Source organism: Acyrthosiphon pisum, chromosome A2 (assembly GCF_005508785.2).
Source record: "Acyrthosiphon pisum isolate AL4f chromosome A2, pea_aphid_22Mar2018_4r6ur, whole genome shotgun sequence".
NCBI lineage: Eukaryota > Metazoa > Arthropoda > Insecta > Hemiptera > Aphididae > Acyrthosiphon > Acyrthosiphon pisum.
In genome coordinates this window covers 88,480,967-88,497,881 of record NC_042495.1, presented here as the reverse complement: position 1 = coordinate 88,497,881, position 16,915 = coordinate 88,480,967, and the positions used below count along the sequence as shown (strand labels likewise).

General features: G+C 29.9%; 1 protein-coding gene across 1 annotated transcript in view; it reads left to right on the top strand.

Annotated features, from left to right (window-relative positions):
* The first annotated feature begins 2,851 nt into the window (after nucleotides 1-2,851).
* LOC100159244 (leucine-rich repeats and immunoglobulin-like domains protein 2) overlaps nucleotides 2,852-16,915 on the top strand; it is a 145,802-nt gene continuing 131,738 nt past the window's right edge. The window contains exon 1 of the mRNA XM_003241560.4: nucleotides 2,852-3,009. The gene's annotated coding sequence lies outside the window, so the exon portion shown is untranslated. The remainder of the gene's footprint in view (nucleotides 3,010-16,915) is intronic.

Below are 16,915 nucleotides of genomic sequence, written 5' to 3'. Positions count from 1 at the left end.
TGAACATTTATTACACAATATGACGTTTTTTGAATATGAACAATTTCCATTTATGTTATCGTTATTAAAACTAAACGTTAATGTTTTAGAATATTTTGTTGTTGCGATAGTTTATGTTGAATTTTAAGTAAATTGTATGTGTTAACAGCATAATATTATATGATTCTATAGAATTAAGCGTTTACTTTTAATTTTGTTCAAAAGTTTTAATTATTACAGAAAAATACCAAGTAGAATATTACCCTCGATGTTATAAAAGTTTTAAAACCACGTGTTAATTGAACTTTCACGGTAGTTTATAAAATTTATTGATTAGTGATTTCTGTACGAAAATAAATAATACAATATTAATATAGTTTATACGTTATAAGTATGAAAAACAATTAAAGTTATTTTAAGTATAATCATTATTTTATCTCGTTTTCAAAATGACTAAAACTATTAAAATAATAGTTAAGACTTTATTTTCTGTAACGTATAAAGTAATATCGCGTGAGTAATTTAAAAATTCAATTATTTAATAATCAATTCGCTAAATTAATATCTGAGCACAATGATTATTCTTATTTTTTTAATTAATTAGCCAGCAGCAACATCAGATAGCTTGGTGAAGGTTATTTTTTTTTACTGTGTGGATTGTTCGGTTGGTTTGAACACATGTAAATGTGGCAAGAATTTAAAGCCTGAGAGGTCACCCATCCGGAAACTAATGACACCGACCGGCGCTTGCACTCAGAACACGTTTTGTAACTGAGGACTACAACAGGCCATACACCGAATATATTACTATATGATATCGTATAATAATTTACATTTATGATAATACTAGCTGACTCAGTGGACTTGATGCCCGTTAAAAATGCCAACGCTATAATATGATTCAAACTTTATTAAATGTTCGTTATATAAATAGTTTAAAACAATTCATTGTAATAAAAATGTGAGTCGTAACCATATTTTAAGTTGGACAAAATCCCGCACATTGAGCATAATCTTATCAAAATCGATTGACTAGTTTTGAAGTGCATTTCACGCAAACATGTTAAATGCTTAATTTTTATATACAACTGATACTGTATCATGTAAACATTTTTTTTTTTATATATAATTCATAGTCACTTGCTAGTCACTTATAATATAAAAGAAATTTATTTTTATTTTTTAATAAATTTTATATTTGATTTAAATTTTTTTAGATAAATTCAAAATAGCCAATTTGTAAATCTGAATATAAGAACGCTTTTGATGGTAAAAACATTTATCTAAGAGAAGTGGCTTATTTATTAGAATTTTTTAAAATATCAAAATTTTTTTTTTTATTAAATTAATTTGTAACGTAATAACATTGTATAATATTGTTTGGATTCAATAACTATCCAACGTATTCAACTAAACTCGTAATCATCCTATGGTACTCTTGTGAGTGATCTGATTTAGAATTTTAAGTTAAATCCCAAAATCATGTAGACTTACCCCTTGACGATAGCGAACAACAAAACAAATGTACAACCCAGGGATTCATAGCGTGAAATCGGAATTGTTTGTGCATAATTTCCAAACGGCTGAACGGCGTGTATAGGCTAGAGATTCTCAACCTTTTTATATCCGCATACCATCTACACAGTTTGAAAAATGTACCTCTCGATCAAAATATAAAATTTTTTTTTTTTGTTTTCCAAACATGTATACGTTATTTTATGACATGTATGGCATTGTCTTTTATTTTATAGCTCTACAATTATTATGACAATGTAAGCAATTTATGCACAAAAAGAAAATTACAATATTATATATTATTTGTAAATATAATAAAATAAGCAATTAATATACACAAATTATTATTCATATTATTATTGACATCAAATAAAACCATTTAATATTTTTATTCACATAATATGACTTCTATTATTACACCCTTTATTTTTATGTCCATCCCACCACATTGGATAGTTCTAGATCCGCCCACTGCAAGTAGCAAGTGAACGGGAGGAATTGTGTATGTCAACTTTAAGCGAGTTTGAGATAAAATACAAAATATTATATAATAACTCAATTAATTGTTCAATATTGTTCGGATGTTATTATTGCCATATTATTTATAATTGGTAAGGACAAAATACACACAGCCATGCGAACAAAAAATTTTAATCGAAAAACAATAATAATAATAATAATATGGTAATCGGAATCAATCGTGAGATCAGGTCCCAAAGTGCCTGGTGGGAGGGTGGTTTCAGAAGGGGGGGAGGTCGTCCAAAGGTCTGTCGGTCGGTCGGCGCGGTACAGCAACAGTCGCGTCTCAATAAAAACCGGTCGGCGTCGTCACGGCTGCAACGGACGCGCGCCCGCGTGTCTGGGCTGTGCGCGCCGCGTGTGGTGCCGGCGCCCGCCGCGGACTTTCCAAAACACACACCGACACACACGTCGCATCACACTCGCCACGCACCATCGCGCTCTGCACCTCGTCCACATCGGATCGGTCCGTCCACCGCCGACGATATTGCGTCCCCCCTCCACCCCCCCCCCCCACCAAGCGACGTATTGAACGCGGCCGCGCATGCGCCGAGCGGCCCAACACGCACGCGTAAAAGGCGATCGGCGCGAACGCGGTGGCGTCGGCGGCGGTGGCCCCGCAAAGGCCCGCGAGATTCAAAAACCGTCCCCGCGGGAGTGCAACAGGAGGGCCCGCGACGCTATTTTGGCGCGCAGGCGCACGCGCCGACACCCGTCCCGACAGACGACGGCCGCTCCGTCCCCCAACCCTCCCCCCGTCAAGCTGGGGTTTTTACCGGTGGTCGGGTGGCGGTGGCGTCGGCGGCGGTGTCGGCGGCGGTAAGTTGTAGTATAGTACAACAGTTGTAGTAGTAGTGACGGGTCTGATCGCGTCCGACGACCACCATCGCCGCAGCCGACCACTTGCACCACCGCCGCCGCCGCCGGACCACCCCTCGACTCGCGCCCGACGGCCGCCGTACCTGTTACGTACGCGTAGAATTACTTCTGTCTGGGGTGAGTTTTGTCAGAATTTTTTCCAAAAAAAAAATTTTCTTTTATACTTAAGCGAAAAAAAATATTTTATTCCCGTGTACTTACATAGTTTTCACAATTAAATATCGCGTTCGAGTACGTAAACCTCTGCTGCACATTTATATTAATATGTGTACCTATTATGCAATATTATGTATAGGTAGGTACCTATCATTAAGTATTATTTTCAACGATCTTTTTCTCGTGTCGCTCATTGTCTTAAATATGATATATATTTATATATCATAATAATATGACACAACGATATTCACACCGAACACAGCACCGATGGATACGATGCCTATTTTGAAATGATATATTATACCTACGCAATACATTAGTCGTTGAGATTTGTCATTCGGTTTTTATCGTTGTTAATGATAATATTATCCTACAATAACGACGGTGAAATTAATACATTTTAGTATTTATATTTTATACCGTTTACGTTATACGTCGTCAAGAAATAATTTTTACAGATATGAATGAAAAAATTAAATATAATTCGAGAACCTACAAAGCACATTTTAACATTATCTGGAAAAATGTTTACTTGTAATATTGTCACGTTTGATTTAAATTGTTAATTGCGATCGTTATTTTTAACTGCTTTATTCATCCATTTTAATATCTTTAGTGTATTATATAAAAATTTCATATTTTTTGCGTAGAACTTTATGCAAACATTTTTGAAAAGAATCCGTTACTGATGAAAAGTTAGTGTACACTTACACAACGTTTTAACGTCACATTATAACCATAAGTATAATTAAGTAATGTTAGCCAGTTACATAATAGGGTTGCTATTGAATTCTTCGTTCATCTCAATCACTGAATAGTATAATTAACTTGATTAATCTTTTAGTATGTTTTTAATTATATCTATTATAATATAACATAGATCTGGACTATTCTCCATTATCAACGGTAAAACCTAAGTTTGATTGAAATTTCAAAACTATATTAATGTAATTTAATTAAAACATTTTAAATCTCAAATGAGTAAGTTTTATTTTTTGTTATTACTATGAAATAATCTTAAAAAATGTGCCATTGAAATCGGTAATTTAACTAAATGAAAAAAATACGTATTAAATAAATTGTTTTATCATAGGTATAGTACCTATATATTATTTACTGATTTTTGGGTGCTTCATAATCGGATACAAATTATTTATGATCTCTATAGAGGAATTATTTGTAGAACTGCCTTCGATGTTCACGATGCAGGATGTATTATTTCTGATGGATATATCAACGCTAGCTTAACCCAACTGAAAGTGTATTTTTATGGTAAACTGATGCGATGTTGGTTAATTCAGAAAGATTTTTCGGGCACTAATAATTGAACGAATTTCTGTGATTCGCGGTGGCTGAGCGTGTACATTGTAGTGGTGAGTAAGAGCTTTGGTCGTTTTTCGCATGTCTCTTTTACGTAGGTGGGCTTATAACACGGAAAAATGGAAACTAAAAATCGAACATCAATACAATGTCTGTCGGTCTTTTGCGATGCAGTTTTATAACCGTATATGATTAATAATATTACGAGCAATCAAAAATCATTAAGGAGCAATGGTTGTAGTTAAGCTACCGCCTACCGCAATATCGATAATTGCCTATAATTGGTATAATATTTTATTCTTATATTATACCGAAGGACGAAAATATTTATAATATTTTAATCGATCGTGTAGATGATTACCTCCTATAATCGATTATTATACACCCAACACTGCACATTACGTCCTATACAACCACTAGCCTATATAATATGAGATTATTCCTACATTTCCCAACAGATTAAGTCATATACATTATACAATATATATATATACTTATTGTGCAATAGGGTTGTGCGTTGGTTTATTTTCTACCTACTTGACACATGCGCTGCGTATAATAACATAGCGTACGTGCTCACGGATCGTTAAACGTTAATTATTGGCCATCGAATAATTGAATTGAAACTCGTTATTTCGACCCGGTATAGATATAAATATACCAAAGTCACAGGACTGGTCACGTTTCCGGTCCATTGTTCGGACGGGAGTAAATTGCCGGCCAGTTCTCCCCCGACGGAGTCTTCGATCGACTAATTTGCGTCGTTTTCGTCAGTTTATTAATAACGAGATACTATGGCGGCAACCAGACTTGTGTTATTCCATTGTATAATAATAAGTGCATATGGTCACCTGCAGGCAAAGCATCTGAATATTTACATATTTTGTGTGGAAAGTGGCGAAATCGTAAAGGCGCATTTCAGTTTTAAAAGCTTTTTTTCTCTTTCAAATCCGAAGTATCATTATTACGTGCTTTAAATTTGTATACGATTATTATTAGCTCTATGCTTTATGTTTGGTAGCAGAAATATTTTCTTTGAATCAATGTACCGTTAAAAAAATGCAAATTTTAAATAATAAATAAAAATTGTAAGTGACTTCATCTCTCAACCCCCCCCCCCCAAAAAAAAAAAAAAAAAACACATTCGCAACTCCAACTCGTTAATAATATGATATGTATTTTTTATATTTTATATGATTCGAATTTGTTGTGTCGTCTTTGACCGCCTTAACCGGGAGCGGTAAAGTCGGGTGGTTGAGGATACCAGACGAGGTGGAAAAGAAAGCACCCGCCCTGTTCCATCCCCGCAAAACAGTCAAGTGCCAAGTCTGAGTTTGCCATCCACGTGAAAATTTATATGCACGAATACAACAAATTATTATTACGAACATGCGTATATTAAACATAAATAATATATTATGTAATATACGATAACATTAACCGTACCATAGACGGCTTATATCCCAGTACACCCATTTTATCGCAATAATAATAATAATAATAATAATAATTTTAATAAGACTTTGTAAACCGCAGATTATACACAAAACATTATATACGTAGTGTGGTATTTTTGTTTTTATAACTGCGTACAAAACCTGCTAACCCTTAGGGACGAATTCAGTGACGGGTTATATGTATAATAATATTTATCGTACGATTTAGGTATCGACAGTTAAATACTTTTTTTTTTCAATCCAACGCGTCTTGTTGGCATATAAACTTTTTGATTATAATTTCTGAAAGAGCTTACTGCAGCAAGTTTTGTACAATATTAAGATACATGTTTCGTCTCTATAACGTCTAAATAACAAATTAATAGAAATTACAATTAATATATTCACCATTAGGCCAAATCAAGAACGATATTTACTTATATAGATAATGTTGCGACACAGAACTTAACTAATAGATAATAAATGCATAAATAATATATAATATTTTTTAACAGAAAAAAATAGATTGGGAAAAACGCGTTTTTTGTTTAGTTGTATTTTTTGGAAATCTCCAAATTACAAGTCAAAACGTTTTGTGACTTGCGGTAGACTGTAATTGTCATACTTTCAAATATTCGTACCTAAAATGTAACTGAAGTATTCGTGCACGCGATGCTTCACAACGTCGTCCATAAAGTGTACATACTGTGATAGGTGTGTCCCGTAAACGTCTTATCATAACATTATTTTAAGGAAAAAATAAAATACAAAGTATACTTTACATGTATAAAAGAAATTAATAAGTGAGAGAATATGCCAGGTTGTCGTGGCTGTCTTTATAAAACCCGGTGTAATATAAAAGTTTTACGGGGTAGAAAAATCGATTTTTTTTTTTTTCCCCAAATAACTTTTACGATTTTGTCATAAAATGTGGGTAACTCATTTTATATTGTACCAAACATTAATAATCAAACCACTGTTTGAACAATACATTCTATCAATAAAGAAAAAGATAACAATAGTAATTGAACTCTAACGTTTATTTCAATTTCACACTTGTTTACTTAAAATTGAATTGTGTGATTTTATAAAGTATATTTTTCGGGAACTTGGAAAATGACCTACTTGATTGTAATTAATGCAGTTTCTCATGGTAGTATATAACTCTGGAATTATATTTTAATATCATAACACTAATAGGATAATATGTTCTTCACCTAAATATATCAATTCCGATTTTTTGTTTTCCAAATTATTTTAATATAATATAATTTGAAACTATACTAAGAATTTACTTTATACAGTTATCAGCATTTCATCTTCAGTTTATACGACACGAACATTATTTCAATAACTTATACCTACTCGCTTATCGTGTTTATATTTAAGTATTTTCCATGCTTAAATAATTCTTACTTTATTGTCTAGCTCCAAGTAAACTCACGTCTTAAATTTTGATACCACACGTTCAACAATAATTCATCATCAATTCATATTTACATGGACATTTTTGCTGTTATTTAACACAACTATACAATTATTAATTTAACTATTAATAATTCCATGTTACATTTTTATAAAATTCCAAAAATTAATTATTTAAAACACCTACCTACCTAATTATAAAATATCTATTCATAACACAATAAAGAAAATATAGGTACTTGTCAAAAATATTATAATAGTGCACACTGAACATTATTTTAAAGTAAAATTAAAATTATTATCAAGTTAGTTCAAAAGTAAGACGGCGTATTGAATAGGCAATCTCGGTACATGTTTCCTAATACATAATAATATTATATGATAGTAAAATATGAATAATTATTCATCCTAAGCAGAAAATCACGCGCTAGTATCACTTCCAGGTTAGTATCACCAGTATCACTGTGTTCATGTTATCCAGGATACCACCTGACTCAACTTAAAAACTGATAAAACACTTTGATAACTTAATAATTCTGAGGTAGGCTTGCGGAGAAGGCCGAGAGTTACAATTATTCATAATTGTTAATCATTGTAATTTTTTTTTTTTTAGTTTAGTTTAGCTCAGCAAAATGGGCCATTATAGCTTTAAATTGCATTTGGATTTAATATAATTGTGTGTAAAGTTTATCTAACCTGTGCCACAGGTCCTGTGGTAAAGTTTACTATACTTATATTTCAAAACATAAATTGATAAAAGTATAGGTTGGTATTTAAAATAAAATTACAAGAGTATTAATAATGTAATCATGGTTTTGTTTTTATTTAGGAATATTAATACATAATACTATCAATGTTGAACCTATCAAATATTTAAAAATAATTTAATCGCCAGTGGGAAAGTAACCTTCGTGACTTTAATAATATTACGCTTATCCGATGTAAATCTGTAAAGGGTTCGATTGCCATTCCGGTAAATCCAATTTTCTCGATAGACCCTTGTTGTGTTATGCGTAGAATAATAATAATAATAATAATAATAATAATAATAGTAATAATAAAATGTGAGGAATTTTGTTAGCTTCGTGACATGGTCCCGGCGGCCACTCGGTGCTTTAATAAACGTGAGCAGAAGAACGAACTTAGCTCTCCAAGGGTAAAGAGAAAGAGAGGGATTGGATCAGCCCATTTGTCGTGATGACTGAACCCTTGGGTGACATAAATCTTGTACCCAGACACTAAATTTTCCCCGAAGCTACGACATTTATTATAAAAGGAGAGGGAAATCTCAAAAACTATTTGTTTGACTTGACTAAATGAAAAGGAAAATTATACGCTTACGTTGATCTTGTAATCGTAAGCTATATTACGCATTGTGTTAATTAACTTTTAGTGCTCTAATATATTATATATTATATTAATTAACGTACACTAATTAATGTTCTAAGAAATCGGAAAAGTCCATAAAAGAATTATTATTTTATAATATTTTCCACCAATATAAACGCTTAAAAAATATTTCGTGATATTTTAATATACCTGAGATTTACCACAAACAATATCCCCCTTCATTTTTAAATCTGATTTTTGGAATTTCTAAGTTTACTTATGGACAATATTTTCAATTCTATAGATTATTATACCATTTAAATAGGTGTTCAAGGTGAATCTTAACTTTTTTTCTTCAATTAATGATACTAACATAAATGAAAATTCAAACAAATAGATTTTGAGTTATTTAATTGTATAGACTACAAACAATAGGTTCATGATAATCAATTTTGGAACTACGTAGATGTAACAGTTTGAAAACTATAGTAGTATTGTTATCAATCCATTGATATTTATATTTTTTATAATTTTTAAGAATCGTTTGAGTATAATAAATAATAGAATCAATATTAAATATTTTTATATTTTTGTAATACCATTGATGTTAAAAGACTATTGTTATTATATATTATATTACAAAAATAAGATTCTTAATTGAAAAAAATAAGTTTGTATAGTCACCGGATATTCCTTAAATGGTTCTTATTTGATTGCACTCTTTTATGTGTTTTTAATTTATTCGTTTTATTCGTAAACTATAAATAAGGTCAAAAAGAGGGATCAAAATTACCGAACCTTTTACAAACAATGATAATATAACTTAAGTAAACTGTATTTTAACTTGGTATGTTTCTCCATTCAAAACATGATGATTCGTCTAAAACTTTGCACTGCGTTGAAATATTATCTTGACTTACTAATATTTACAGATTCATTAAGTCCCTTTCCGGAATAAAATTCACATAATTCACATAGACGAATTATTTTCAGTTTTGAATGAATCGCACGAAATCATCACAAATTTGTGTAAATACTGAAACAGAATCCGATTATCAATGATTTATTCTGCTACAATATACACCCAAACAATATAAATACCATTACTATACCTATATTGTATCGATTTTTTTTTTAATAATTTATATTTGAATAACATAAAAATTCTTCGTCGTGACGGAAAAAATACAATTTAAAAACAACTATAAAAGTTTATAAAATGAAGACATTTTTCGCATCTCTATAATGTCAACCGCGCGTTTATTTTCGAGACAAATCTTCCATATTATAATCCCCGTCGTTGTATAATAACTACAAATTAATTTAATATGTTTATAAGTTTTTCCCAGGATCATGATTATGCTCTCGCAATACTTCTCAGAACTCGTTTTCCGTGTTGCATATCCTGTGCGTCGAAGGTTGATCTTTTAGATTTGATGATCTTCCATAAACTTTATTATACGACGTCATTATCAAGTATGTTTTGTTTTGGAACTTTTCCAGTCGATTAAGCTGAATGTTAAATATTATGTAAAATGTAATTAAGAACACAAGTAATTAACTCGAACATTAGTTTATTTTAAAAAAAAAGTCAATATAGGTATCCTGCGAAAAATAGGCAACGTAGACCTTTTTAAATAAAATAATAGGTTTATTATCCGAAATCCCTTCGTGACCCTCAGTAATAAAATTACGAAACACGATTTATTTCCGTGCCGGACAAAGACAACAGATTCTTCATCGTGCCCGTTTTTATAATAATTTTAAATCAACCTCAATATTAGATTACAATTTTTTCCTATTGGTTTAGAGTATATAGTTCACCAATGCTCTATTTTTAATAATGTAAAAATATACTCAAATATTGTACATAGGTATGTAAAAAAATATTTATTTATAAATTTATAATATTATAATAATATATAGTAAAATAGTATTTTGTATATCGAGTGTTATAGGATAAAAAAAAATCACACAGCACAGTCACATTTGAACTCGCAATATATTTATAAATATATAAAATGTTTAAGGATTTAAGATTTCTGCACCAGTAACGCGTAAGTCATTTCGGAGGATTCTGGAAAAAAAAGGTGTTTGAATCTACATTTTAAATAAGAAGGATTTTATGACTGCAGAGCTGGTGGTTTACAATACACTCTATGGCGTATATTTTATAATATAACGTTGAGCCACTTTTGGAAATGATATTGATTGTACATCACAATTTTAAGCGAATTTAAGTATATAACTACTATAGAGGTGGATAATATGAATTTTCTGCGAAACTAAGCTACGATAATTTATTTAATATAGGTAAACACAAACGTGTAGTGTTTATTAAAGTGTTTTAGTTTATTTATCGCGCGTAGTTTTTTTTTTTAACAAAAAGTTGTAAAACGTTAAACAATAGTTATTCTATATAATAATAGTAATTTATAATAACACGGTAATTGTATGTAATATTAACATGTCTATAGGCGCTACCTGCAGGTATAATAATAATAATAATAATAATAATAATAATAATATGTACAACCACCGCTGACTATAATTTTTTCAAAGTAATGTAAACATTTTTTTTTAATAAAATGGGGCTTTGTCACGCTTGCTCGAGCACAATACGCAGATACCTGCTACAGATGGATTTTCTTTTCAAATGGATTTTCTTATATATTTATATATTATATTATTTTTAATGTGATTCTCAATTTGGTTAAGAGGTACAATTAAACCAATGACGATTACTCTTGCCACAATAATACTATTAATTGGTTCCGATAGAGACAGTACCTACCTATATAATATACAGTAAAGAAAACAATTTATTATTTTATTAATAATACCAAAACCAATAAGTAATAACAGTATATTATTATTATATTCGTACACATATTATATATAGGTTTCGATCGACACATGCGTGCGCGTTCGTTGACAAAATTAAATTATACGTTGTTCTATATTCGTATGGAAACCAACGCTTAAAAAACTTCTATTCGCAAGAAACACGCGATAGACCAGGTACTTTGTTCAAAAATAAATATATTTGACCTTATTTTTTCTTATAAGAAAAAAATAATTTTATAAATATCTTTTCAAACTATTGTAGAAAATGTAAATTTATTATTAAATTATTAAATATAATTATTTTAAGCAATGTTTTACCTGTTGTAAACGCATGTCGTATTTAGTTCTCAAAATGTCTCGATCGTGTACGTTTTTTGTTAGTCGTAATAATACTGCTGGCGAGCAACAGATATGTATTTATAAGAAAAATATTTGTTATTATCTACAAAATGTTTACCAATATTATTATTATTTTTTTAATAATTTGATATTATCATCGACATTACATTAATAGTTAAATTCAGAAAAATAAACATATTAATTATGTTCACTTGATATCTACGTACAATTATAATGTCAAGCAATAATTATGTATTATATTTATCCAATACTTGTAGTGGATTTTAATCTTAAGAAAGAGTTTATCACTCGTCTATTAAGAATTGATCTAATCATTTTATTGGTAAATATTTGGAAATTCATGAAATGAGTTATCGAACATCATTGTACTGTGTATAGACTTGTCGTAGAGCAGTGTGCTGGGTTGGGGTATATTCCCCAGATCCCTTTACAATTATTGATGACCTTCATTAGCCGTAAAACGAATCTTGGTAATTTTTCCAGCTGTGTCCAGCGTTTATTTTTAAATATCGATTGCTAATATAGAAGATGTCAGCTAACCCCTCTTTTACAGAAAAATAAATATTCTCAACGAAGTCGACTCGCATAGTTTCTAAAATTACCTTAAACTGTAGTATTGTCTTCCAAAGATCCGTTTATAATTCTTAAGACAAGTGCTGCAGTTATTTCGTTGATGAGAATAAGTATATAGAAACTTTTATGAATATAAGAAACTATACGAATTTAAATAAAGTCAAAATGTTACATAAAATTAAATGATGATGAATATTACCGAATAAACATTAGTTTTGATGTTTAAAACTATATTATAGTAAAATATGCATATAGGAGTATGAAGAAATTAATGCCATTTTAAAAACGAGCGCAATAATTTACGATAAGTTCGAACTGAAGGTGTTTTATTTACTTTTATAGTTTTATCTAGAAAGGAAAATTTATAAATAATTTATTATTTTCGCCTCCGAGTGCATATAGAAACTAAAACCTTTTAAAACGTATTAAATATTTAATAATGTTAATGATAATAGCATGTTCTTTGTGAAAATTAAAGATTTAACACCTTGAATTTATCCTAATAATATCACTGTTTGAGTTTTTGTTTCTTAACGAACCTTTTTACTCAAAATTGAAACATTATGTATAATGAACAATGGGAGAGTCAGCACAAAATTATCACAATAGTAGAACGACGAGTGATATATTATAACGAGTGCTATTTTTCAAAATTCGTATTTATTTATTTGGTTGCAATAAATTGCAATTTGGCCTGTAAACTAAAACTATATTACCAACTCACATTTCAGGCTAAGTGTTTAGTTGTATAAACAACAATAAATTATCGTATGGATGAGAGTCGTCAATAAATTAGGACGATCAAATCAGTATTAATTGTATACTTAAGTATATACTATTGATTAATATTTAACTGAAATTACGTGTTAACAACGGGGAGCATCATAACACGTGTGTGAAGGATTTAGAAGGATATTATGATCCTGCAGGTGACCGACATTATATTTTGACAAAAACAAATATAATAACATGGAAATGCTTATATTACCACCTGATATCCGATGGTTGATTTGTATTTTGTATCACATAATACTTATTTGAATAGCATAATAATACTAAATAATAAATAAATATTTATAATTTTTTACAAATGTGAATCGGTTTTTTTAACGATGCGTTTAAAATGTATTAAAGGACAATACATTTCGAGAGGATGAGTCGACGAAGGGAAGTTTTATCTTTTGTATTTGAAACGGGCGTAACTTCCATTGTAACTGTTTATTAAGTTTTGGCAAGTGTAATGTATTCTCATTTTCACATAGATCGGATTTAATTCAAATAAAATTATTTCTGTGTCCTCTTCACAATACAGGATTTTCTAGAAACAAACTTCATTAAAACTAGAAACTGTTTATGATGATATCTGTTCTTCGACTACATATTTTTTATCTTACCTACCCTATACACGTATACATTTAGCCCATATTTCGTGTTATAAATGTTCGCACTCTTCAGCACCCTTCACTTTGAACGCGAACTATGATTAGTTTACTAATCATAATTCATGCTTTTACAGTGGTGTTTTTAATTAGTAATCATCTACTGTCCTCTGAGTGCCAGACCGATGTTCTGAATAAATTAATAAATAAATATATTCTAAAATGTAATTGCATTCAACTTCTTTGAATTATAATAATTATTCAAGCTTGCCATCAGGAATTTGTTAGTGAAACTGCTTCCATATTATTTTTGAATAGATCATTAAGATCATGATGAATCTTAGTGTCTTCATAATATTCTGATCCTCTGTTTTCGCGACTAATGGTTGGGATTATAGTAGTTATATTTATTATTTCTAATGATTTCCCATTGAGTCTGTCCGCAGTTAAATGATAATCGAGAAAACAGTTTACGAGTAAAAATGCGCTTCTCCTACAGATATTGTGTATTTTTTATGCGTGATTTTAAACGCGGATAACTACTCACAGGCTAAGGGTCGTAGTACAAATGGTACGGTATAAATGAGAATAATAGGGAAATGTGTACACAACGACATCAGTTTGTTGTTAAATACAAACAACAATATGACACTGGGAACGAGCATGCTATTTATTCGCTAGGTGAAATTATTAGCCACTTCAAGAAGCGTTTTTTCCTTTATTCAAAATACCTACAACGCACGCAATAATTGACTTTGACAGTTGTTCATATAACTTTTTCCTTGGCCATTAACCTAAGTTACGGTCAACAACGGTTAGAGTACTCTTGCCGAAAGCCGACTTCACACGTGCAGGAAAGGTTATTATCCACTCTCTCATTCCAAAAATATTATTATTAATTTATGTGCTGAAAATGTGCGTTCTTACACATAATATTAACGTTCCCTATAAAGGGATTATTTTATTTTTTTATATTTGAAGATTGTATGGAAAAGCGAACAACACGATATTAATATATTATTTAGAACGATATTATAATAAATTAATATTTAATGTATACCAAGAAAATATAATAATATATATACACGAAAAACGTATGGAATGCGCAATATTAAAATTTATACAATTTTCACTGATTATGAGTTGGGTTATTAAAATGTAAATTTCACATTATTCACTGAACAAACTTGGGTTTTAATTTTAAATTGATCCGTGCTGACAATTAAAATTTAATATTTATATACTGTAATTACGATTAAGCATCTGATTAATTTTCTGTTGATATTATTTCCAGTCAGTGGAGCTTATGAGGTACCTACAAAAAAGAGCACCTAAAACTATGTGCAGACATACATTTTTTATACCTAATAATTAATCTGTTGTACGCGGGTAGGTACCTATGCTATATAATCTCATTCTGTTATAATACTAGCGTGATCGCTGGGTAAATTTCAAAGTGCAGTGCAGTATTTTACGTGTTTTAATTTAATAAAGAAACTTTTTTATGGCCGTAGGAGTGCTTAGACTCATGCAGACTAACGGTGCAATATAACGCAACTGTCTACTTTTTTTATGACATGATAAAACCTCTTAAATTTCCTCATAAGTGTGTATATTCGTCTAGAAAAAAACCTTGCAATTCACATAATTTAAAAATACTTAAATAAACTCCATTATTCGAAGTATAAAGCACTCTATAGCTTTGAATATACAAAAGTGTTATTAATATTGCTACTATAAGTACTAAAAAAATCATCATAAATTAATTTTTAAAAAAAATACACAATAGTGATGGTTTTTTTTCCTCGATTGTCCTGGAGGCTAGAGCTAAGGATAACAATATTTCAATGACAAGACTTTTAAAGTTAACAAATATGAAAAGTTAATTATGCGTAATTGCTGCAGTAATAAATAACTTTTTAAATCAATAATTTAATCGGTTAAACAGATAACAAACTATGCATACTAATTAATGTAAAGCACGTATTGCATGTTAAACCAATTAATATAAATAATAACATATTTCTTTATGTACTACATTAATTTAAAATATTAAAGTACACGTAAATCTGTTAAATATCGTAAAACACTAGAACATTGGTAATATAAGTTTTAATTATTTTACCTATGAAAAATGCAAATGTACATTACTATTCAAATAATTAAAAATATGAATTAACTTATTAACCAATTATTGAAGATGTTAAAAAATTTTATCAATATTACGACATTTTACGGTATCATAAATATCTTGAAAGCGCCTAATTAAAATTATTACGTCAGCACATGAAATATTTTCATATTTGATATATTGAAGTAGACGATATTAATTTAATACATCAAAATATTAAAATATTTCATACGATTTTAAACTGTACATATTATTTTATTATACTTTTGTACAGTCATATTATAACAAAAACTATTACGTTTATAAGAGTTTCTACAAATCAAATATGGCGGCACAGTCAAATAAACATTGAAATTCAAAAAAGTATTTATTCAGTGCAAAAACTATATACAATATAAGAAGATAGTTTTAATTAATTAATCTAATTTGTTTTTCATCGATTAAATTACTCATATATTTATTTCAATTGCATTTATTAAGAGGATCCCGAGTTCATATGACGAATTAACCTAATTAACTGTCATCATTTAATTCATGAAATACTTATCATTAGGTATAGTTACTATTAATCAATCATAATCAAACATTTGTGAATGATATTTTCGAATTGAATAGAAAAAAATGAATACGCATTTTTAATTTACTAATACCTACCTTAAAAGTAAACACGGAAAAAAACTCCGCCTTGAGTGTTGATTTATCACAGATTGAATATTATATATTATAAATGATATGAAAGCAACGCGTAGTTGTAAAGCTCAGACGTTGCATATTAAAGGGCCATTAGGATTAAATTTACGTGACGTATATGACATTTTTACCACTATAAATAATTAAATCCGTTAATGTGCAACCTTTTAGATTTTTCGGTTCGGTAGGTGGGCGACGGATGTGTCCTATATAGTCTCATTACAGCCCCCGCTAATCATTATCCCGTGGAGACGAGTTTGTATAATTTACGGACCATAGGAATAAACAAAATTGCCTAAACTCTCTTCTGGGTCCAATATATCTGTCTTGCCGATCAGAACTGTGGCCTAAGATGAGGTCGTCGTTGTCCTCGCTGT